Consider the following 24,564-nt stretch of genomic DNA (forward strand, 5'->3'; position numbering starts at 1 on the left):
CTGAGCTGAATATAAAATGCAATGTATAATATCATGTCAAAGCCAAAAGGCAGCGGAGCTGAATACAAAGTGTAATGTATAATATCATGTCAAAGCCAATAGGCAGTTAAGCTGAATACAAAATGTAATATATGATATCATGTCAAAGCCAATAGGCAGAATATCTAATAGCATGTCAAAGTCAATAGGCAGCTAAATTGAATACATCATGTCAAAGTCAATAGGCATGCAATGTCAAAGCCAATAGGCGGCTAGACTGGATACAGCATGTCAAAGCCAATAGGCAGAATACAGAATGTAATGGCTAATGCAATGTCAAAGCCCATAGGCGGCTAAACTGAATACAGAAAGTAATGGCTAATGCCATGTCAGAGCCAAAAGGCACAATACAGAATGTAATGACTAATGCAATGTCAAAGCCCATAGGCGGCTAAACTGAACAAAACATACCATGTGCTACTGGTGAACATTGAGCAACTAATATGCGCAGTGGTGAAACACAAAGTCATTGGTCAAAACAAAACTCCATCAAATAGCAGGACATTCCGCCCTTTGACCAATGAATTTTTGTTTCACATATCTCATATTTCAAACAAACAAAAAAAACATTATCAGCAAATCAAATTTCAATGATCAAAGCAATCCCTGTAAAGCAATAGAAGTGAATTAACACATTGATCTCATAACCTTTCACATCAGATACATCTACATAGAAAAGACTGGGCAATTTTTTTTTTTTTTTTTTTCTGAATGAGTCTCTAATTCAACAGTGTTAGCAATTTGATGTGGCATGAGTTCTGCTCATGTAAAGGTGCACGGTCCACCTGAAAGGTTTTCTGGAAGGTAAGCAAAAGTCAGAGTTCCATACGAGAGGGGAAAAAAAAAAAAAAACACAGCAAACAAGTTGAACTTGAACTGAAGGCGCAGTTTGCGCAAAATGGATCCATGGTGCTGGCACTTTACTCAGCCAGGTTCAGGTTGGGGATTCGGTCCCTTCCCCGACCCCACACGCACACACCGGAAGGGGGACCACGCAGCACACTCAGGGACAGTGGCGAAACGTGGTAGGATCTGCAAAAGAAACAAGTATGACTTTTCTTGCAAATAACATTTTTCATTTAAACTGCACCCTTCCTCTTTCTTTCCCTGTTTTATAATCAGCAGGACGTTTTTGGGGCCCTTTGTTATATTTTCTGCAGGTTCTGGAGGATCACTTGGGGCTTCAGCCCACACATCAGCACTGAGGTTTTTATCTGCTGCACCACAGCTTCCCTTTTCTTGCACTGTGAGAAGGGCTGGGGCAGACTCCTTCTTTACCAAACCTCCATTCACTGCATTTTCTTCAATTTGGGCCATTCTGTCTCCAATTTGTATGAATGAATCAGATTCTTTTCTAGGTATCAGCATAATTTCGATTTTTCCTTGGTAATCTGCAGCAATCACTCTCCCTAAAACCTGATCACTTTGCCATTTCTGTTCTGGTAACTTTCCTCTCCCCAACTGCTCTGTGACTGCTTGCATGACAGATTGCTTTTGTGCGTGCTGCACAGTTTTTATCAAATCTAGGGGAATGTGCATCCCTCTCATCTCTGCCCACCTGTAAGTGGCCTTTTCACATTTCTGGGGCACCCACATAGCCATCCCCACTAAGGCAGAATTCTGGGTGAACACTTCTCTCTCTGCATTTTTCTCATTAACATCTGCAAGGTAATTGAACCAGTTAGGTACAAGCCATGTGGCTAAAACATTATCAAAGAACCAAAAATCAGCATAAAAATGACACATCTCACGTAGCTCTTGCTTTAAAATCTGACACACATTATACAACGCTGTTCCTTCTCCTGTGCCAGAAAACAACATTTCAGTCAATGAATCATTAGTAAAACAAACATGCTTTTTATCTTCAGTAGACACGAATTCAAATGGTGCACACAACTTCATTGGTAACTCTTTTATCTGTGGTACTCTAGCCCTGTCTTGCAAGTACCAGATCCATTGTATGATTCTAGCTAGGGGCACTATTTTCTTCCCTTGTTCATGATTTAAATGTACATAAGTATTTCCTTCTTGCACTGCGCAGAAACCTAAAGTCTGCATTATTTCATTTGCCAAATCACAAGCGCGCAGCTGCATATTATTTTTCACAGTGACCATGTACAAAAGTGTTAGGATTTCTCTCAAATGAGGGCTATTCTTTTTCCAAAAATCAAACAAGCTAATGAAACTCGGGGTGTCTTGCTCTAAAATCCTTCGTTTTGCAACGTAACTCGTAAATCACATTCTGGTCTCTCGTCCCTGTTATCAGTTAAGGAATGCACTTTGGCTGCCAAAAACCCTGGCTCACACGGAAACTCAATGCAGCTCGGAGCTGTCTTAACCCCCTCATTACTGGAATGGGACAAGAAAGATTCTTCAAAAACAGCCCTTTTATAACTTTCCGTCTTATTTTGAATTATTGTATCCTGGCTAATTTGCTCACGTAAATTCCTATTTTCATGTTCCAACTTCCTACATTTCTCCTGCATTTCTCTGTAAGCAGATAAAGGTATCCAGACCTTTCTGTCATCATTACTTCCAAAACACACGTTTTCTACATATATACAACAGGAATTATTTCTCAAAACATTATCAGGCATTTTAGCTACACATGCATTTTCTTCTGTAATTCCCCAAACAGAAAACAATTCACAGTTTTTCTTAGCACCATCAGGCAGTTCATCAACACATGTATTCTCAGACATGGTCTGCCGTGCTACTGTGATTCTCCAAACAGAAAACAATTTCTGTAATTCTCCAAACAACAAAAAACAATTACACTTTTAAAGTGTGCACTTAGAAATCTACTAACTCGTCAAACCCCTTAATCACCTCTTAATGACCGACCCCACGACTCCAGGTACCAATTGTAGTGCTTTCCTCTTATTTAGTTTCTAAGCACTAACATAACACAACAGAAATGCACTTCTGAGGTCAAAGAAGACTTTTATTGTTATTTTATTCTTCCCCAACCACAATGTTTATGAATGAATGACGAATTAGTAGCTTTCAAGTCCGCGTTAATCAAACAAAATATATCAGTTTGCAATATACACAGCAGGTTATATTTATAAGATATTGAATGCAAAGCAAAACAAATACTTCACCGTGTAGGAACTATTTACAGCTACATCTTTCTAAGGTCTGCAAGCTGAGACCCCTGTCAGCCGCGAGAAAGAGTGTCATCTACCCACACGGGATGCTGGCAACTGGCGCCAAGCTCCAGCACGAGGTCCGGCAGATTCGAATCTGACTCTCTGCAGCCTGTTACATTCGTTACAAAGGTGTGCCCCCTCCTCTCAGACCTGGGAAACTGAGCAAGCCTTTTGGAGACTGGCCAGGTCTCCAAGACTACTCCTGTTCCCAAGCTCAAGGGAAGAGAAACGACGCCCATGTACTCTCTCTTATCAGGTCTAGTCTACTGTGAGAGCAAAACATCTTGGTTCTCTGGTGCAAAAACACAGCTTGGAAAAATACAGAACTATTCTCAACTGCAATGTCTAACTCCACGTTAAAGGCAATGGGCAGCTAACCTAAATATCAAATGCAATGTCATGTTAAAGGCAATAGGCAGCTAACCTAAATATCAAATGCAATGTCTTATATCATGTCAAAGCCCATAGGCAGCTGAGCTGAATATAAAATGCAATGTATAATATCATGTCAAAGCCAAAAGGCAGCGGAGCTGAATACAAAGTGTAATGTATAATATCATGTCAAAGCCAATAGGCAGTTAAGCTGAATACAAAATGTAATATATGATATCATGTCAAAGCCAATAGGCAGAATATCTAATAGCATGTCAAAGTCAATAGGCAGCTAAATTGAATACATCATGTCAAAGTCAATAGGCATGCAATGTCAAAGCCAATAGGCGGCTAGACTGGATACAGCATGTCAAAGCCAATAGGCAGAATACAGAATGTAATGGCTAATGCAATGTCAAAGCCCATAGGCGGCTAAACTGAATACAGAAAGTAATGGCTAATGCCATGTCAGAGCCAAAAGGCACAATACAGAATGTAATGACTAATGCAATGTCAAAGCCCATAGGCGGCTAAACTGAACAAAACATACCATGTGCTACTGGTGAACATTGAGCAACTAATATGCGCAGTGGTGAAACACAAAGTCATTGGTCAAAACAAAACTCCATCAAATAGCAGGACATTCCGCCCTTTGACCAATGAATTTTTGTTTCACATATCTCATATTTCAAACAAACAAAAAAAACATTATCAGCAAATCAAATTTCAATGATCAAAGCAATCCCTGTAAAGCAATAGAAGTGAATTAACACATTGATCTCATAACCTTTCACATCAGATACATCTACATAGAAAAGACTGGGCAATTTTTTTTTTTTTTTTTTTCTGAATGAGTCTCTAATTCAACAGTGTTAGCAATTTGATGTGGCATGAGTTCTGCTCATGTAAAGGTGCACGGTCCACCTGAAAGGTTTTCTGGAAGGTAAGCAAAAGTCAGAGTTCCATACGAGAGGGGAAAAAAAAAAAAAAACACAGCAAACAAGTTGAACTTGAACTGAAGGCGCAGTTTGCGCAAAATGGATCCATGGTGCTGGCACTTTACTCAGCCAGGTTCAGGTTGGGGATTCGGTCCCTTCCCCGACCCCACACGCACACACCGGAAGGGGGACCACGCAGCACACTCAGGGACAGTGGCGAAACGTGGTAGGATCTGCAAAAGAAACAAGTATGACTTTTCTTGCAAATAACATTTTTCATTTAAACTGCACCCTTCCTCTTTCTTTCCCTGTTTTATAATCAGCAGGACGTTTTTGGGGCCCTTTGTTATATTTTCTGCAGGTTCTGGAGGATCACTTGGGGCTTCAGCCCACACATCAGCACTGAGGTTTTTATCTGCTGCACCACAGCTTCCCTTTTCTTGCACTGTGAGAAGGGCTGGGGCAGACTCCTTCTTTACCAAACCTCCATTCACTGCATTTTCTTCAATTTGGGCCATTCTGTCTCCAATTTGTATGAATGAATCAGATTCTTTTCTAGGTATCAGCATAATTTCGATTTTTCCTTGGTAATCTGCAGCAATCACTCTCCCTAAAACCTGATCACTTTGCCATTTCTGTTCTGGTAACTTTCCTCTCCCCAACTGCTCTGTGACTGCTTGCATGACAGATTGCTTTTGTGCGTGCTGCACAGTTTTTATCAAATCTAGGGGAATGTGCATCCCTCTCATCTCTGCCCACCTGTAAGTGGCCTTTTCACATTTCTGGGGCACCCACATAGCCATCCCCACTAAGGCAGAATTCTGGGTGAACACTTCTCTCTCTGCATTTTTCTCATTAACATCTGCAAGGTAATTGAACCAGTTAGGTACAAGCCATGTGGCTAAAACATTATCAAAGAACCAAAAATCAGCATAAAAATGACACATCTCACGTAGCTCTTGCTTTAAAATCTGACACACATTATACAACGCTGTTCCTTCTCCTGTGCCAGAAAACAACATTTCAGTCAATGAATCATTAGTAAAACAAACATGCTTTTTATCTTCAGTAGACACGAATTCAAATGGTGCACACAACTTCATTGGTAACTCTTTTATCTGTGGTACTCTAGCCCTGTCTTGCAAGTACCAGATCCATTGTATGATTCTAGCTAGGGGCACTATTTTCTTCCCTTGTTCATGATTTAAATGTACATAAGTATTTCCTTCTTGCACTGCGCAGAAACCTAAAGTCTGCATTATTTCATTTGCCAAATCACAAGCGCGCAGCTGCATATTATTTTTCACAGTGACCATGTACAAAAGTGTTAGGATTTCTCTCAAATGAGGGCTATTCTTTTTCCAAAAATCAAACAAGCTAATGAAACTCGGGGTGTCTTGCTCTAAAATCCTTCGTTTTGCAACGTAACTCGTAAATCACATTCTGGTCTCTCGTCCCTGTTATCAGTTAAGGAATGCACTTTGGCTGCCAAAAACCCTGGCTCACACGGAAACTCAATGCAGCTCGGAGCTGTCTTAACCCCCTCATTACTGGAATGGGACAAGAAAGATTCTTCAAAAACAGCCCTTTTATAACTTTCCGTCTTATTTTGAATTATTGTATCCTGGCTAATTTGCTCACGTAAATTCCTATTTTCATGTTCCAACTTCCTACATTTCTCCTGCATTTCTCTGTAAGCAGATAAAGGTATCCAGACCTTTCTGTCATCATTACTTCCAAAACACACGTTTTCTACATATATACAACAGGAATTATTTCTCAAAACATTATCAGGCATTTTAGCTACACATGCATTTTCTTCTGTAATTCCCCAAACAGAAAACAATTCACAGTTTTTCTTAGCACCATCAGGCAGTTCATCAACACATGTATTCTCAGACATGGTCTGCCGTGCTACTGTGATTCTCCAAACAGAAAACAATTTCTGTAATTCTCCAAACAACAAAAAACAATTACACTTTTAAAGTGTGCACTTAGAAATCTACTAACTCGTCAAACCCCTTAATCACCTCTTAATGACCGACCCCACGACTCCAGGTACCAATTGTAGTGCTTTCCTCTTATTTAGTTTCTAAGCACTAACATAACACAACAGAAATGCACTTCTGAGGTCAAAGAAGACTTTTATTGTTATTTTATTCTTCCCCAACCACAATGTTTATGAATGAATGACGAATTAGTAGCTTTCAAGTCCGCGTTAATCAAACAAAATATATCAGTTTGCAATATACACAGCAGGTTATATTTATAAGATATTGAATGCAAAGCAAAACAAATACTTCACCGTGTAGGAACTATTTACAGCTACATCTTTCTAAGGTCTGCAAGCTGAGACCCCTGTCAGCCGCGAGAAAGAGTGTCATCTACCCACACGGGATGCTGGCAACTGGCGCCAAGCTCCAGCACGAGGTCCGGCAGATTCGAATCTGACTCTCTGCAGCCTGTTACATTCGTTACAAAGGTGTGCCCCCTCCTCTCAGACCTGGGAAACTGAGCAAGCCTTTTGGAGACTGGCCAGGTCTCCAAGACTACTCCTGTTCCCAAGCTCAAGGGAAGAGAAACGACGCCCATGTACTCTCTCTTATCAGGTCTAGTCTACTGTGAGAGCAAAACATCTTGGTTCTCTGGTGCAAAAACACAGCTTGGAAAAATACAGAACTATTCTCAACTGCAATGTCTAACTCCACGTTAAAGGCAATGGGCAGCTAACCTAAATATCAAATGCAATGTCATGTTAAAGGCAATGGGCAGCTAACCTAAATATCAAATGCAATGTCATGTTAAAGGCAATAGGCAGCTAACCTAAATATCAAATGCAATGTCTTATATCATGTCAAAGCCCATAGGCAGCTGAGCTGAATATAAAATGCAATGTATAATATCATGTCAAAGCCAAAAGGCAGCGGAGCTGAATACAAAGTGTAATGTATAATATCATGTCAAAGCCAATAGGCAGTTAAGCTGAATACAAAATGTAATATATGATATCATGTCAAAGCCAATAGGCAGAATATCTAATAGCATGTCAAAGTCAATAGGCAGCTAAATTGAATACATCATGTCAAAGTCAATAGGCATGCAATGTCAAAGCCAATAGGCGGCTAGACTGGATACAGCATGTCAAAGCCAATAGGCAGAATACAGAATGTAATGGCTAATGCAATGTCAAAGCCCATAGGCGGCTAAACTGAATACAGAAAGTAATGGCTAATGCCATGTCAGAGCCAAAAGGCACAATACAGAATGTAATGACTAATGCAATGTCAAAGCCCATAGGCGGCTAAACTGAACAAAACATACCATGTGCTACTGGTGAACATTGAGCAACTAATATGCGCAGTGGTGAAACACAAAGTCATTGGTCAAAACAAAACTCCATCAAATAGCAGGACACTGCAAATCGTGCGGTTAGCATTTTTGGACGCTGCTGTGGCCCAGGAGGGACCAGGAGGTCGCAAATTGGACCAGGAGAGAGAGGGACAAGGAGACAAGGAGCCCTCTCAGGAGCAGGTAGCACACGGAGAAGTGCCAGAAACAGGCACTACGAGGATGCGTGAAACGGTGCTCACCCGAAGTTACACAAAGGAGTCCCACGTCGCCGGAGACCAACTTAGAAAGTCGTGCAATGCAGGTTAGAGTGCCGTGGACCCAGGCTTGGCTGTGCACAAAGGATTTCCGCCGGAAGTGCACAGAGGCCGGAGTAGCTGCAAAAGTCGCGGTTCCCAGCAATGCAGCCCAGCGAGGTGAGGCAAGGACTTACCTCCACCAAACTTGGACTGAAGAGTCACTGGACTGTGGGGGTCACTTGGACAGAGTTGCTGGATTCGAGGGACCTCGCTCGTCGTGCTGAGAGGAGACCCAAGGGACCGGTAATGCAGCTTTTTGGTGCCTGCGGTTGCAGGGGGAAGATTCCGTCGACCCACAGGAGATTTCTTCGGAGCTTCTAGTGCAGAGAGGAGGCAGACTACCCCCACAGCATGCACCACCAGGAAAACAGTCGAGAAGGCGGCAGGATCAGCGTTACAGAGTTGCAGTAGTCGTCTTAGCTACTTTGTTGCAGTTTTGCAGGCTTCCAGCGCGGTCAGCAGTCGATTCCTTGGCAGAAGGTGAAGAGAGAGATGCAGAGGAACTCTGATGAGCTCTTGCATTCGTTATCTCAGGAAATCCCCAAAGCAGAGACCCTAAATAGCCAGAAAAGAGGGTTTGGCTACTTAGGAGAGAAGATAGGCTAGCAACACCTGAAGGAGCCTATCAGAAGGAGTCTCTGACGTCACCTGCTGGCCCTGGCCACTCAGAGCAGTCCAGTGTGCCAGCAGCACCTCTGTTTCCAAGATGGCAGAGGTCTGGAGCACACTGGAGGAGCTCTGGGCACCTCCCAGGGGAGGTGCAGGTCAGGGGAGTGGTCACTCCCCTTTCCTTTGTCCAGTTTCGCGCTAGAGCAGGGCTGAGGGGTCCCTGAACCGGTGTAGACTGGCTTATGCAGAAATGGGCACCATCTGTACCCATGAAAGCATTTCCAGAGGCTGGGGGAGGCTACTCCTCCCCTGCCTTCACACCATTTTCCAAAGGGAGAGGGTGTAACACCCTCTCTCTGAGGAAGTCCTTTGTTCTGCCATCCTGGGCCAAGCCTGGCTGGACCCCAGGAGGGCAGAAACCTGTCTGAGGGGTTGGCAGCAGCTGCAGTGAAACCCCGGGAAAGGCAGTTTGGCAGTACCAGGGTCTGAGCTACAGACCTGTGGGATCATGGGATTGTGCCAACTATGCCAGGATGGCATAGAGGGGGCAATTCCATGATCATAGACATGTTACATGGCCATATTCGGAGTTACCATTGAGAAGCTACACATAGGTAGTGACCTATGTGTAGTGCACGCGTGTAATGGTGTCCCCGCACTCACAAAGTCCGGGGAATTTGCCCTGAACAATGTGGGGGCACCTTGGCTAGTGCCAGGGTGCCCACACACTAAGTAACTTTGCACCTAACCTTTACCAGGTAAAGGTTAGACATATAGGTGACTTATAAGTTACTTAAGTGCAGTGGTAAATGGCTGTGAAATAACGTGGACGTTATTTCACTCAGGCTGCAGTGGCAGGCCTGTGTAAGATTTGTCAGAGCTCCCTATGGGTGGAAAAAGAAATGCTGCAGCCCATAGGGATCTCCTGGAACCCCAATACCCTGGGTACCTCAGTACCATATACTAGGGAATTATAAGGGTGTTCCAGTAAGCCAATGTGAATTGGTAAAATTGGTCACTAGCCTGTTAGTGACAATTTGAAAGAAATGAGAGAGCATAACCACTGAGGTTCTGGATAGCAGAGCCTCAGTGAGACAGTTAGTCATAACACAGGTAACACATTCAGGGCACACTTATGAGCACTGGGGCCCTGGATGGCAGGGTCCCAGTGACACATACAACTTAAACAACATATATACAGTGAAAAATGGGGGTAACATGCCAGGCAAGATGGTACTTTCCTACACCTGTGCAGACTGAAGACGGGCTGTCCTTAGAGGATGCAAGACCTGGGAAATGTTGCAGAAGCTGGAAGGAGCTGTGGAAACAATGTTGCAGGCAAAGTCTTCGTCCTTGATTGTCGGGTCCTGGAGAGTCCAGATGCAGTTACTTTTGTCAGACGCGGAGATTGCAGAGGAATCCTGCTGGAATCTTGCAAGTGTAATCCGAGGAACCACCCAAAAGAGAGACCTTAAATAGCCATAAAAAGGGGATTGGTCGCCTAGCTGGATTACCACCTATCAGAAGGGGGCTATGAGGTCACTTTCCTGTCCTGGCTACTCAGATTCTCCCACAGTTCCCTGCTAACCTTGGATTCAAGATGGCAAAACCCAGGCACCCTCTGGAAGAGCTCTGGGTACCACGCCTGGAGTGGTGATGGACAAGGGAGTGGTCACTACCATTTCCATTGTCCAGTTTCACGCCAGAGCAGGGACTGGAGGTCCCTGAACCGGTGTAGACTGGTTCATGCAAGGAAGCCACCAAATGTGCCCTTCAAAGCATACCAGTGGCTTCGGGAGGCTACCCCTCCCAAGCCCAGTAACACCTATTTCCAAAGGGAGAGGGTGTTACACCCCTCTCCCAAAAGAAATCCTTTGTTCTCCCTTCCTGGGCTTGAGCTGCTCAAGCAACAGGAGGGCAGAAACCTGTCTGCGAGGTGGCGTAGCTGGGGCTGCCTGGAAAACCTCAGAAGGCTGTAGGAGCAATGCTGGGGTCCTCTAAGGCGCCCTCAGAGTGCATGGAATCATAGAACCAATACTTTCAAAAGTATTGGGGTATGATTCCAGCATGTTTGATACCAAACATGCCTACATTCGGAGTTACCATTATGTAGCTGGACATAGGTAGTGACCTATGTCCTGTACACGCATAAAATGGATCTGGAGTTTGTGGGGACCCTTATGCTAGTGCAGGGGTGCCCTCACACACAGGTACCTGCACCCTGCCCTCTGGGCTGAGAGGGCCTACCATAGAGGTGACTTATAGTGAACTGGCGCAGCGACCTGTAGTGAAAACGGGTGTATGCACCCAGTTCAAGCAGACTGCAATTGCAGGCCTGCAGAACCCTGTGCATGGGCTCCATATGGGTGGCAGAATAACTGCTCAAGCCCATAGGGATCCCCTGTAACCCCAATGCCCTGGGTACCAAAATACTAGGCGCTTACATGGGGGCACCAGTAAGCCAATTGTGGGGATTACCAGCAACCAAATTTAAAAGAGAGAGAGCACAGTCACTGGGATCCTGGTTAGAAAGATCCCAGTGGACACATTCAAACACCCTGACAAACAGGCTAAAAAGTGGGGGTAACCAATCTAGAGAGAGGCTACTTTCCGACACTGCCTTGGCAAGTGAACCTTGGGTGAGACACTTCTAAATCAACCTTGGGAGTGGCAGCAGGAGAGGGATAGGGGCTCCTGTCCCTTTGTCCACCAAGATACTTCAGGGCCGATGACCCCACAGTAAATGCACCTTCAGAGAGGAATACTACAAGAACTGCCACTACTTAAACTGCACATGATTAAGGTAAAACACCTAGTGCAGGAGGTCTTACTTTTATACAATACCTAAAGTACGCGTGCAGGGTCACCCTCCTCTGGGCAGTCCTACTGTGTCAATTATAGGATCGGCTTTGAAGCCTCTAGCCATTTTAGTTGACTGGGTCCTTAGCCCCTCCCCTTCCCCCTGTTAAACAAATGCCATCTTACATAAAAGACACAAAACACATGTTGAACATAATCAGAGCCTTAGCATTCAACCCAGAATGACAAGGAATGCTAATCCTTCACAAAGATCCCCTTTACACCAAGATTCCACAAGAAGAGATCTTAAAGGTCATTGAATATTTGTTGCACAACTACATTTAGGCACAAAAAAAGAGTGTCCAACTGTTTTGTGATTGAGAGAGCCCAACGTGCCCTCAATGTCAGAATCTTGCCCAGAACTTCATGAAACCCACTTACTGCCCGGTTTCTGTACTAGAAAGAACATGTTACGAAACCAGGAAATATACCCGACTGTCTCCCTATGAGCAGAACTCTGCACTAAAGTGGAATCAACTGTTAGTGTTGCAGAAGAATGAGATGGAGGAGAGGAAATCAGTGCATGAGATGATGCTGGATGGACCCCTTTGAGGCCAAGGCTTTGCAGCACGTCTGTGGACAAGGGTATGAGATGATGCGGGATGGACCCCTTGGCGACCAGAGCTTTGTGGCATGGCTGTAGAGTCAGTGTATGAGATTAATCAATCAAACATTTATAGTGTGTGGTAAATGACCTGTGAGGGTCTTGAGGCACTGGTGCTGTATGCTGCAGTGTGGAAGAATGATCATTCGAACATCCAGATCTTTAGTTCTCTTCTGAATAGCTGGAGTGATGTTCAGTCCTGAGGTGCAGGGAGAGGTTGTTCCATGCTGTGGCTGCAAGTTGCGAGGAGCATCCTCCAATGTTGGCTCGACGGATACTTGGAGTGTCTGCGAGAAAGAAGGAAGCTGATTGGAGGTGTCTGGTCGGTTGGTGGAAGGTCATGCATTTGTTGGTGTATGCTGGTTCTTTGTTGTGTAGAGCCTTGAAGGCCTGGGCTAGCATCTTGAACTGGCATCTCTTCTGAATCAGGAGCCAGTGTCGTTTTTTGAGATGGGGTGTGATGGGGATCCCTCTGCAGAGGTCGAGTCTTGCTGCTGAGTTCTGTATTGTCTGGAGTCTCTTCAGGAGGCATGATTTGATTCCTACGTAGAGTGCGTTTTGTAGTCTAGTCTGCTGGTAATAAGGGCCTATGTAACGGTCCTCTGGTGACTGCTGGGAGCCACCTGAAGATCTTGTAGAGAATGCAAAGGGTGTGGAAGCAAGCAGATGAAACTGCGTGGACTTGTTTCTTCATAAATAGCTTGCTATGCAGGATATAGCTGAGGTTGCAGGCGTGCTGTTGGGGTGGGTGGTGTGCTGAGCTCTGCAGGCCACCATGTGTCAGTCCATGGCGAGGTGTTGTTCCCAAAGATAAGGACATCTGTTTTTTCAGTGTTGAGTTTGAGACAGTTGTCCTTCATTCAGTCTGCTGCATTCATCATGCATCTGTGGAAGTTAGCTTTTGTGGGGGAGGGATCTTTAGGCAGTGTACGGATGAGCTGTGTATTGTTAGCGTAGGAGATAATGTTGAGTTTGTGTGATCTGATGGTGATAGCCAGGGGGGTCATGTAGTCATGAGATGATGCTGGATGGACCCCTGGGAGGCCAAGGCTTTGTGGCATGGCTGTAAAGTCAGTGTATGAGCTGCTGCTGGATGGACCCCTTGCAGGTCAAGCTTCATAGAACATCTGTAGAGTCAGTGTGTTAGACTGGACAGCCTTAGGGTGGTCACCCCCAACTTTTTGCCTTCCTCCCTCCACTTTTTTTACACTGTTTTTGCTGGTTTTAGGACTCTGCGCACTTTACCACTGCAAACCGGTGCTAAAGTGCACATGCTCTCTCCCTTAAAACATGGTAACATTGGCTCATACCCAATTGGCATATTTAATTTACTTATAAGTCCCTGGTAAAGTGTACTACATGTGCGCAGGGCCTGTAAATAAAATACTACTAGTGGGTCTGCAGCACTTACTGTGCCACCCACATAAGTAGCCCCTTAACCATGTCTCAGGCCTGCCATTGCAAGGTCTGTGGGTGCAGGTTCACTGCCACTTCGATATGGCATTTAAAAAGTACTTGCCAAGCCTTAAACTTCCCCTTTTCTACATACAAGTCACCCTTAAGGTAGGCACTAGGAAACCCACAAGGCAGGGTGCTGTGTAGGTAAAAGGCAGGACATATACCTGTGTGTTTTATATGTCCTGTAAGTGGAAGTGGAAAACTCCTAAATTCATTTTCCACTACTGTGAGGCCTGCTCCTTTCATAGGCTAGCATTAGGTTTGCCCTCATATACCGTTTGAGTAGTAGATTCTGATCAGAAAGGGGTAGACAGGTCATATTTAATATGGCCAGAGTGTTTATAGAAAATGCTGCTTATTGGTGTGGTTGGATTTTTTAGAAAGTGAGCCTTTCTCTGAACTTAAATCCTTCTGTGCCTTACAGTGTGTCTCCAATCCACGTCTGGGCTGGGCTGCTCCCTTGTGCATTTCATCCAGACAACCACAAACACAGGATGCTCAGTCACACCTGCATACTGAATGGGTCCTCCTGGGCTGGAAGGGTGGGGGGCCTGACACTTACATTTCAAAGGACTGTGGCCTGTCGTCACACAATGGACTGCCAAACCCCTACTGGGACCCTGGCAGACAGGGTTGTACTGAAAGCGGACCTTCAAAACCACTTTTTGAAGTCTCCCTCACTTCAAAGGCACTTTTGAGTATATAAACTGGGTCCCTGATCATACCAACTCAGACACTTCCTAGGACAGACTCCCTGAACCAGATCCTGAAAGCTGCTAAGAGGAGCAGCCTGGCTGCCCAAATAACTCACCTGGACTGCTTTGCTGTAAAGGACTGCTGCCTTGCTGTTGTCCTGCTGCCTTGCTGGCATCTGGCTCTGCTGTGAAGTGCTCTCCAAGAGCTTGGATTGAGCTTGCCTCCTGTTTCTGAAGTCTCAGGGCCAAAAGGACTTCATCACATCTCCTTGTGTCCCAAAAAATGGATGCACAGTCTGCCGGAAACGACGCACAGCTTGCCTTGCGACAAGAAAATCACTGCACAGCTGAACCGGAGCGATGTAAGATCGACGCAGTGCCTGCGTTGCAACCAAAAATTCTATGCACGGTGTAGGAGGCTGGTCTGGCTTGTAGTGAGTACTAAGGGGTACTTGCACCTTGCACCAGGCCCAGTTATCCCTTATTAGTGTATAGGGTGTCTAGCAGCTTAGGCTGATAGATAATGGTAGCTTAGCAGAGCAGCTTAGGCTGAACTAGGAGACATGTGAAGCTACTACAGTACCACCTAGTGTCATATGCACAATATCATAAGAAAAACACAATACACAGTTATACTAAAAATAAAGGTACTTTATTTTTATGACAATATGCCAAAGTATCTTAGAGTGTACCCTCAGTGAGAGGATAGGAAATATACACAAGATATATATATACACAATAGCAAAAATATGCAGTATAGTCTTAGAAAACAGTGCAAACAATGTATAGTTACAATAGGATGCAATGGGGAAACATAGGGATAGGGGCAACACAAACCATATACTCCAAAAGTGGAATGCGAACCACGAATGGACCCCAAACCTATGTGACCTTGTAGAGGGCCGCTGGGACTATTAGAAAATAGTGAGAGTTAGAAAAATAACCCTCCCCAAGACCCTGAAAAGTGAGTGCAAAGTGCACTAAAGTTCCCCTAAGGACAAAGAAGTCGTGTTAGAGGAATAATGCAGGAAAGACACAAACCAGCAATGCAACAACTGTGGATTTCCAATCTAGGGTACCTGTGGAACACGGGGACCAAGTCCAAAAGTCACAAGCAAGTCGGAGATGGGCAGATGCCCAGGAAATGCCAGCTGCGGGTGCAAAGAAGCTTCTACTGGACAGAAGAAGCTGAGGTTTCTGCAGGAACGAAAAGGGCTAGAGACTTCCCCTTTGGTGGACGGATCCCTCTCGCCGTGGAGAGTCGTGCAGAAGTGTTTTCCCGCCGAAAGAACGCCAACAAGCCTTGCTAGCTGCAAATCGTGCGGTTAGCGTTTTTGGACGCTGCTGAGGCCCAGGAGGGACCAGGAGGTCGCAAATTGGACCAGCAGAGAGAGGGGACGTCGAGCAAGACAAGGAGCCCTCTCTGAAGCAGGTAGCACCCGGAGAAGTGCCAGAAACAGGCACTACGAGGATGCGTGAAACGGTGCTCGCCGAAGTTGCACAAAGGAGTCCCACGTCGCCGGAGACCAACTTAGAAAGTCGTGCAATGCAGGTTAGAGTGCCGTGGACCCAGGCTTGGCTGTGCACACAGGATTTCCGCCGGAAGTGCACAGGGGCCGGAGTAGCTGCAAAAGTCGCGGTTCCCAGCAATGCAGCCCAGCGAGGTGAGGCAAGGACTTACCTCCACCAAACTTGGACTGAAGAGTCACTGGACTGTGGGGGTCACTTGGACAGAGTTGCTGGATTCGAGGGACCTCGCTCGTCGTGCTGAGAGGAGACCCAAGGGACCGGTAATGCAGCTTTTTGGTGCCTGCGGTTGCAGGGGGAAGATTCCGTCGACCCACGGGAGATTTCTTCAGAGCTTCTGGTGCAGAGAGGAGGCAGACTACCCCCACAGCATGCACAAGCAGGAAAACAGTCGAGAAGGCGGCAGGATCAGCGTTACAGAGTTGCAGTAGTCGTCTTTGCTACTATGTTGCAGGTTTGCAGGCTTCCAGCGCGGTCAGCAGTCGATTCCTTATCAGAAGGTGAAGAGAGAGATGCAGAGGAACTCGGATGAGCTCTTGCATTCGTTATCTATAGTTTCCCCAGAGACAGAGACCCTAAATAGCCAGAAAAGAGGGTTTGGCTACCTAGGAGAGAGGATAGGCTACTAACACCTGAAGGAGCCTATCAGAAGGAGTCTCTGACGTCACCTGGTGGCACTGGCCACTCAGAGCAGTCCAGTGTGCCAGCAGCACCTCTGTTTCCAAGATGGCAGAGGTCTGGAGCACACTGGAGGAGCTCTGGACACCTCCCAGGGGAGGTGCAGGTCAGGGGAGTGGTCACTCCCCTTTCCTTTGTCCAGTTTCGCGCCAGAGCAGGGCTAAGGGGTCCCCTGAACCGGTGTAGACTGGCTTATGCAGAATTGGGCACATCTGTGCCCAACAAAGCATTTCCAGAGGCTGGGGGAGGCTACTCCTCCCCTGCCTTCACACCATTTTCCAAAGGGAGAGGGTGTCACACCCTCTCTCAGAGGAAGTTCTTTGTTCTGCCATCCTGGGCCAGGCCTGGCTGGACCCCAGGAGGGCAGATGCCTGTCTGAGGGGTTGGCAGCAGCAGCAGCTGCAGTGAAACCCCAGGAAGGGCAGTTTGGCAGTACCAGGGTCTGTGCTACAGACCACTGGGATCATGGGATTGTGCCAACTATGCCAGGATGGCATAGAGGGGGCAATTCCATGATCATAGATATGTTACATGGCCATATTCGGAGTTACCATTGTGAAGCTACATATAGGTAGTGACCTATATGTAGTGCACGCGTGTAATGGTGTCCCCGCACTTACAAAGTTCAGGGAATTGGCTCTGAACAATGTGGGGGCACCTTGGCTAGTGCCAGGGTGCCCTCACACTAAGTAACTTTGCACCTAACCTTTACCAGGTAAAGGTTAGACATATAGGTGACTTATAAGTTACTTAAGTGCAGTGTAAAATGGCTGTGAAATAACGTGGACGTTATTTCACTCAGGCTGCAGTGGCAGGCCTGTGTAAGAATTGTCAGAGCTCCCTATGGGTGGCAAAAGAAATGCTGCAGCCCATAGGGATCTCCTGGAACCCCAATACCCTGGGTACCTCAGTACCATATACTAGGGAATTATAAGGGTGTTCCAGTAAGCCAATGTAAATTGGTAAAAATGGTCACTAGCCTGTTAGTGACAATTTGGAAAGAAATGAGAGAGCATAACCACTGAGGTTCTGATTAGCAGAGCCTCAGTGAGACAGTTAGTCACTACACAGGTAACACATTCAGGCACACTTATGAGCACTGGGGCCCTGGGTTACCAGGGTCCCAGTGACACATACAACTAAAACAACATATATACAGTGAAAAATGGGGGTAACATGCCAGGCAAGATGGTACTTTCCTACACACGGCCCTACCCAATCAATGCACAGCGGAGCAAGAACGAGGCAGCCCGACTTCCTAAGTGAAGAATCGACGCAGCGCCTGCCGTGCGTCACAAAATTCAACGCATCGCCATACCAGATGAACACAACGCTGGTGACTTCGTCCCACATGTCTAGGTTTTCCACGCATCATTCCTGGGCGTCCAAAGAACCCTGCACCGCAGTGAGGACCCAAGACTCTGCATCAGAAATCGATGCAAAGCCCCTTGCAGCGTGGCAAAAAAACCACGCAATGTCTGTGCCGCGTCCGAAAATCCAACGCACAACTTAGTTTTTCACGCATCTCCTCCTCTGCGGTCTTCGTGCATGATAATTTTTAGGCAAACCAGGTACTTTGTGCAAACAAGAGACAACTGTTGATTTTTAAGATCTAAGACGCTTTTTATTCTTACCAAAAGTGATATTTCGACTTGTGCTTCTTGAATCTTTATCGTTTTGACCTTAATTTAACTGGATAAATATCTTATATTTTGCTAAACCTGTATGGTGTGTTTTTGTGGTGTTTTCACTGTGTTATTGCATGATTTATTCCACAAATACTTAAAACATTGCCTTCTAAGTTAAGCCTGACTGCTCAGTGCCAAGCTACCGAAGGGTGGGCACAGGATAATTTGGATTGTGTGTGACTTACCCTGACTAGGATTGTGGCCAGACTTGGACAAGGGTGTATACCTCTGCCAATTAAAGACCCAATTTCTAACACAGTGTATGTGGGTGCAAGGCTTCGAGACACATCTGTGGAGTCAATGTATGAGATGATGCTGGATAGAGCGCTTGGAAGCCAAGCTTTGCAGCACATCTGTAGAGTCACTGTATGGGATGATGCTGGATGAACCTCTTGGAGGCCAAGGCTTCACGGCATGTCTGTAAAGTTAGTGTATGAGTTGATGCTGGATGGACCCCTTGGAAGCCAAGGCTCTGTGGCACATCTGTAGTTTGTATGAGGGGATGCTAAATAGACCCCCTGGAGGCCAAGGCTTTGAGGCATGTCTGTAGAGTAAGAGAATACGATGATGCTGGAAGGATGCCTTCAATAAATGTTCTTAGTGTTGCAGAAGAATGAGATTGGGGGAGCGGAATTGGCCACCCCTCTGCAGTGTAAAGCTTGGCAGTCTTGCACAGGGAGTGGCTGCTGGATTAACAGGGCTTCTGCCAAAAAATGTTTGTGGAAGTCCCTGAATAGGCAACGTTGAGGGTTTTGGAATAAAGACTTGGAAGAAAAAACAAGAACAGTCGTCTCTAAACCTATATTGCTGACTGCAAGAGTCCTTTTTGTTTTTAGAAACAGGTGAGACAGAACCGGGTGTCAGGAGAACAGTGTACTTCGCCTCTGTGGTGGGAGGACTCAGCTTAGATACTGATGGGCCATAACGCACCCAACTAACACCTGACTGAATTTCATAACCTGAAATATGGTATTAGTGGGGGGTAGTCCCTCTGATATATTCCGCAGTTATGCATCCCACATACTTTAGCCCAAGATACATAATATAATATTGCACGATAAGCAGGTCCCCTCGGAGAAGACGTCATGAAGAAATAACATTAAGATCCAGGAGTCTTGTGGGAGAAGAAGAGAAACACATGCACATGTGTATGAGAGTGCTGTTCAACACAATCCTGGAATTGACAGAAAAGAGCCCCTGTAGGAGATGAATGTCCTGGTGATGACCAGGCTATGACATTAATAACAGTCGGTGACAGGCGATTACAACAGCAGGATAAGATGGTCTTTTAATCGAACCTTAGTGGGTTGGGCTGTCTATAACATCAGTGTGATAACTAGGCATCCACATTCACTGTGTATGTGTAGCATGGATGAGATTGCTTACAAAGATGTAAGGTGGGGTGCCAACATTGGGTTCCTGCACCCTTCTCTAAGGCTATAAGCCGATCCTTGCAGCATATCAGGTGTCCCCTTTTAACATCAACATGCTCTGGACACCACTGCAGAGAAATGCATGCACCTCTGCTCCAGAAACCCTCCGCCGACCACAGCATATTCCAGAACTACCACCCCATCCCACTGCTACCCCTCCCTATCAAAGTCCTGGAGGAGGACACCAACCAGCACTTCACCGAATACCTGCAGAGGAACAGCCTGCTTCATGCCTCTCAGTCCGGTTTCTGTGCCAACCAGAGCACCGAGACCGCCCGGTGTTAGATATTTTACAACAAGAATACCTGGATATTATATTTAAAAAGAAATATAAAAAAGAAACTCTGGACTCTTTGACTTGACTCTCCCCTTAAAGTCCACCGGGCCCTGTCCTATACCCCTGGCCCTCCCTCCACTCCTGGCCCTTCCTCCTGCCTCCTCCCTCTCCCTCCTCCCTCCTGCCGCCTCCCAAAGGCTCACCTCCTTTGTGACCTCGAAACCCTCACCTGTCCTTGTGTAACGAACTGGTGAACAGTTTCACTTCCGGGTGACGAAGGGCAGGGACAGCACCAGAAGCGGAAGCTGATACGTTCCTGTAAGTGTAATAATGTCCGGTCACCACCAGCAGAGGCAGAGAAGGAGCAGAACCTGGTGAACCCCTCCCAGGCATGTGAGTAGAATAACTTCTGGGTCAGCTGCGGTAGAGTCAGAACAAGCAGCAGAAGCTGAAACGATCTCCTCCGGACAGAGAATGTAATAGGCTCGAGGTCAGCGGCGGCAGAGATAGCACAACACAAGCAGCGGGTCTCAGCCTCCTTCACCCTCTGTGTCCAGCCTCCCGCAGAGGAGGAAGAGCCCCCGAAGGTCTGTGCAGGTATCTTCACCTTCAGACCCTCACAGGCCCCCTCAGACTCCAAATCTGCACCTGCACCCCCCCCTACCCAGCCCCAGGAGGAGGAGAGAGCCTGGAAATGTCTGCACAGGTTTCTGCTCAGGTAGGAGATTGTCAGCACCTTCTGCTGTGTTTGTAGAAATAGACTAAATAATTCTGGAGGAAATCTCTGCCAGGAGCCGGGCTGAGCTGGGCTCTTCTACCCGGGGCCCTGGGGGTGTTTGTGGCCATCATTTGTATTAAAGAGGGGATCTGTGCACTGCATCTTACTGCACTGTGAGGAATCTCTGCACACTGCACTGCGTCCTACTGCACAGTGAGGAATCTGTGCACGCTGCACTGCGTCCTACTGCACAGTGAGAAATCTGTGCACGCTGCTCTGCACTGTGAGGAATCTGTGCACTGCATCTTACTGCACTGTGAGGAATCTGCACTGCACTGCATCTTTTCGCTCTATGATCGATCTGTTTACAATGTACTGCCTCTTACTGCACTATGAGGAATCTGTACACTGCACTGTGATGAATCTGTGCATGTACTTCATCTTACTGCACTGTGAGGAGTTGGTTTACAGTGCACTGCATCTTACTGCACTGTGAGGAATCTGGACACACTGCACTGCTTTTTACTACACTTTGTGGGACATTGACGGAAGAGGATGTCTGTGAAAATGGCACTGCTTTTTACTATACTGTGAGAATTTTGATGCACTGGGATCAGTGCTCTGCTCTACATCTTACTGCACTATGAGGAATATGTGACACTGCACTGAGGAATCTGTGCACTGCACTGCATTTTACTTCACTGTGAGGAATATGTGCCACTGCACTGCATCGTACTCCACTCTGAGGAATATGTGCATTCCACACTGCATCTTTCTGCACTATGAGGAATCTGTGCACGCAGCACTGCATCTTACTGCACTGTGAGGAATTTGTTCACACTGCATCTTACTGCACTATGAGGAATCAATGCAACTGTAATGCACATTATTGCACTGTGAGGAATCTGTGCACTGCACTGCATCTTACTACACTGTGTGGAGTCTATGTGTGCTGTACTACCTCTTACTGCACTATGAGGAATCTGTGTCAATTCATTGCCTCTTACTGCATTGTGAGAAATCTGGGCACACCACTGCATCTTACTGCACTGTGAGGAATCTGTGCACACTGCACTGCAACTTAATGTACTGTGAGGAATCTGTGCACGCTGCACTGCATTTTACTGCACTGTGAGGAATCTGTGCACTCATCATTCTGCACTGTGAGAAATCTGTGCACTGCATCTTACTGCACGGTGAGGAATCTATGCACTGTATCTTTCAGCTCTATAAGGAATCTGTGCATGTTTCACTGCATTATGCTTCACTATGAGGAGCCTAAGTCACTACACTATATCTTACTGCACTATGAGGAATCTGTGCATGGTGTAGTGCATTTTACTTTACTGTGAGAAATCTGTGCACACTGCTTCCTATTGCACTATGAAAAATCTGTGCATACTGTCTTATTAAACTTTGAGAAATCTGTGCGCACTGCACTACTTTTTCATCCAGGGCCCTGGAGCTGTAGAAATGCTTTATCTGTTGATCATACTGTGACCACAGGTGTCCTGGCACTAGTGGACCAAGGACAGACTCATGGACTTAAAGCAGACAGTCAAAGCACAAACCAACAGGACAGCGCTTCAGCAACATAAGTACATTGTAAGATTGCTCCTGAAGCAACTCTGACTTCATAATGGAAAGGGATGAGTCAAGGGTACCAAAGATAGCCCATTACAAAGGTGGCGACCCAGATCACTGAAGATCCTCCGCCTACATCTAGTCCTCTGGAAAAAAGGAATACGAGTTCCGGCCTGTTGGCTGGATCGCAGAAGCCATGTAAGAGTGTGGGGCACCAACTTGTACCTCTGTACTTTGTAAAAGGCCTAATGAATAAGACAGAGGATTGTAAAGTGTTTTTTTCCTGGGAACCAGTGAAATGACATGATGACATTTCTGCAGCACTAGCATCTGCATTACTGATATATCCTGAGTCTGCTGTAGTCTTCCCATCCCTGCCTTCAATATGCCAAGATGGATAGTCTACTTGATAGGAATAAATGCTCTTACCTCTTCCACTCTCTTAGGAGTGGGGAGTAATGCCAGAATCATTCTAAGGATCCACAGTTGTAAAACACAAGAACAACAATTTTGTTTCTGTTCCATATGTTGCTCGTAAACAAGGGAGTCTCTCAGAGATGAAAACAGGGCTTCCTATTTGAAGCAGGTCACACCCACATGACCCTGGTGTAGTTACAAATCCAATTTCTACTGTAAGTGCCTCCTTGGAGTGTATTCAAAAGTAGTGCAGTGCAGAGATTTCCTCTTCTGTTAGCTCTCCCTACAATGTAAGTAAAACACAGCGTAATGTGCGCAGATTCTCTTGTTTAGTATTAGAAATAAGTGGTGCAGGGTGCAAAGCACACACGGTATATGCCCCTTATAGTGTTGTTGCTCAAATGTGAATTTATCTTAAAAAACAAAAGACAAGAGGTGTTTGGCAAAACAGGAACGGTTCGTTTAATTACACATTATGGCCAGAAGAGCAGTTACAGAAACGGGGTCTGAGGACTGTCTCTCAGTGTACAATCCATCTGAGCGGGGTTTTATACATTTCTTTGGGTGGAATAAAACAATTACAACATTCCTTGCTGGGTAAGCAATCGGACCAGTTGTCTTGGAGTCATAAATAAGGTCCTGTTAACATATGCATGTAGTCCTTGACCTTGCATGGACACAATGAGGGCCAGTGAGTAATGTGTCCAGATGTCTGGCCTGAGGGGCGTGTGTTCATGGCATGCTGTGTTCTGATTGGCTAAGTATTCCTAACTTCATGTAGCATCTGACTTTATGGTAATTTGGGAATTTGCGCACCCCTCCGGCCACATGTGTTTTATTGGGGCCAATCTCTTGGGTCCATAGTGGTGTCGCTGTGATTATCTGTGGGATTGATATAGATTTCCTGTTCGTACATTTGTCTGGGCTACATGCTGCTGCTCCACCTGTGACCTGTCAGGCAGTAACTTCAGGCCTAAGTGCCTGCCTGTCGAGGGAGAGTTCATAATCTGATGGGCGAATCTGATAATAATGATGCAGTTTCTTTTTCTATGTGAACGTATCATGGTGAATACTGACATCAACTTTTCCAGTAGTAACACATCTTTAAAGTTTTAGTAGTCGTTAGCACTTGAATGGGTGTCAGGCAGACCCCCAGAAAACTAGTGCAATTGTCAGACTTCCATTCCAGCTATGAAAATGCTATGTCATCGGCTTAGGGTGATACCGTCAAACTAAAGGAGTGGAAAACCCCTCAGTAGTGCCACATGCAGATTAAAGAGAAAGGGTGAGACATAACATACCATGGACTGCTCCATACACTATCACCTACATTGCTGACTAGAAGGGCACAGAAGCAGCAACCCATGTGCACCCACACAGAAAGAAGCAGAAGCATTGAAAATTTAGGCAAAAATACCTGTCGCCGAAGGACGGTTGACCAATATCAAGCATTCAGCAGTGTCAAAAGTAGCTGTCAGCTCTAAGCACCAAGCCCATCATTGCGAAGCATTTGAAACTTGTCTGGGAAGGCCAAAAACAAAGCCATACACTGCAGAGTGTCCTTTTACTCCTGCCTTAACTACGTCTTCACCAAAGGACACTGTGCCGGATGCCTGCAAACATGCCACAGTACCTCCCACTCCTCCTCAAGAAACTTTCAATGGACACAGAGATGCTCACCAACTATCAGCTCATCTGGCTGCTAACCTGCCCAGCTAATGTTATGGAAAAGACAAACGTCTTGCCACCAACCTCAATGACTTGACCCTCTCAACCACCTCATTCTTGATTCAGGCACAAGAGAGGCCCGCTCTTATCTCCACAACAGACAACATATGACAGAGGAAACACCTCTACCTTTCTGGTACA

The 24,564-nt window shown here is 45.9% G+C and overlaps 1 protein-coding gene and 1 long non-coding RNA gene across 4 annotated transcripts in view; one reads left to right on the forward strand and one right to left on the reverse strand.

Moving 5' to 3' along the window:
• LOC138287337 (zinc finger protein 850-like) overlaps positions 1–24,564 on the forward strand; it is an 89,130-nt gene that overhangs the window by 51,164 nt on the left and 13,402 nt on the right. The window lies entirely within an intron of this gene.
• LOC138287325 (uncharacterized) lies at positions 720–7,709 on the reverse strand. 3 transcript variants are annotated; one of them, XR_011202197.1, is made up of 4 exons: positions 7,279–7,709; positions 6,807–7,232; positions 3,144–5,363; positions 720–1,071 (listed from the first exon to the last, which is right to left on the reverse strand). It is a non-coding gene; the product is annotated as an uncharacterized lncRNA (long non-coding RNA). The 3 variants fall into 3 exon arrangements; XR_011202195.1 differs by having other exon boundaries at positions 720–1,700; XR_011202196.1 differs by having other exon boundaries at positions 720–1,700; positions 3,144–4,734; positions 7,279–7,704.

The sequence above is a fragment of the Pleurodeles waltl genome, chromosome 4_1 (assembly GCF_031143425.1).
Source record: "Pleurodeles waltl isolate 20211129_DDA chromosome 4_1, aPleWal1.hap1.20221129, whole genome shotgun sequence".
NCBI lineage: Eukaryota > Metazoa > Chordata > Amphibia > Caudata > Salamandridae > Pleurodeles > Pleurodeles waltl.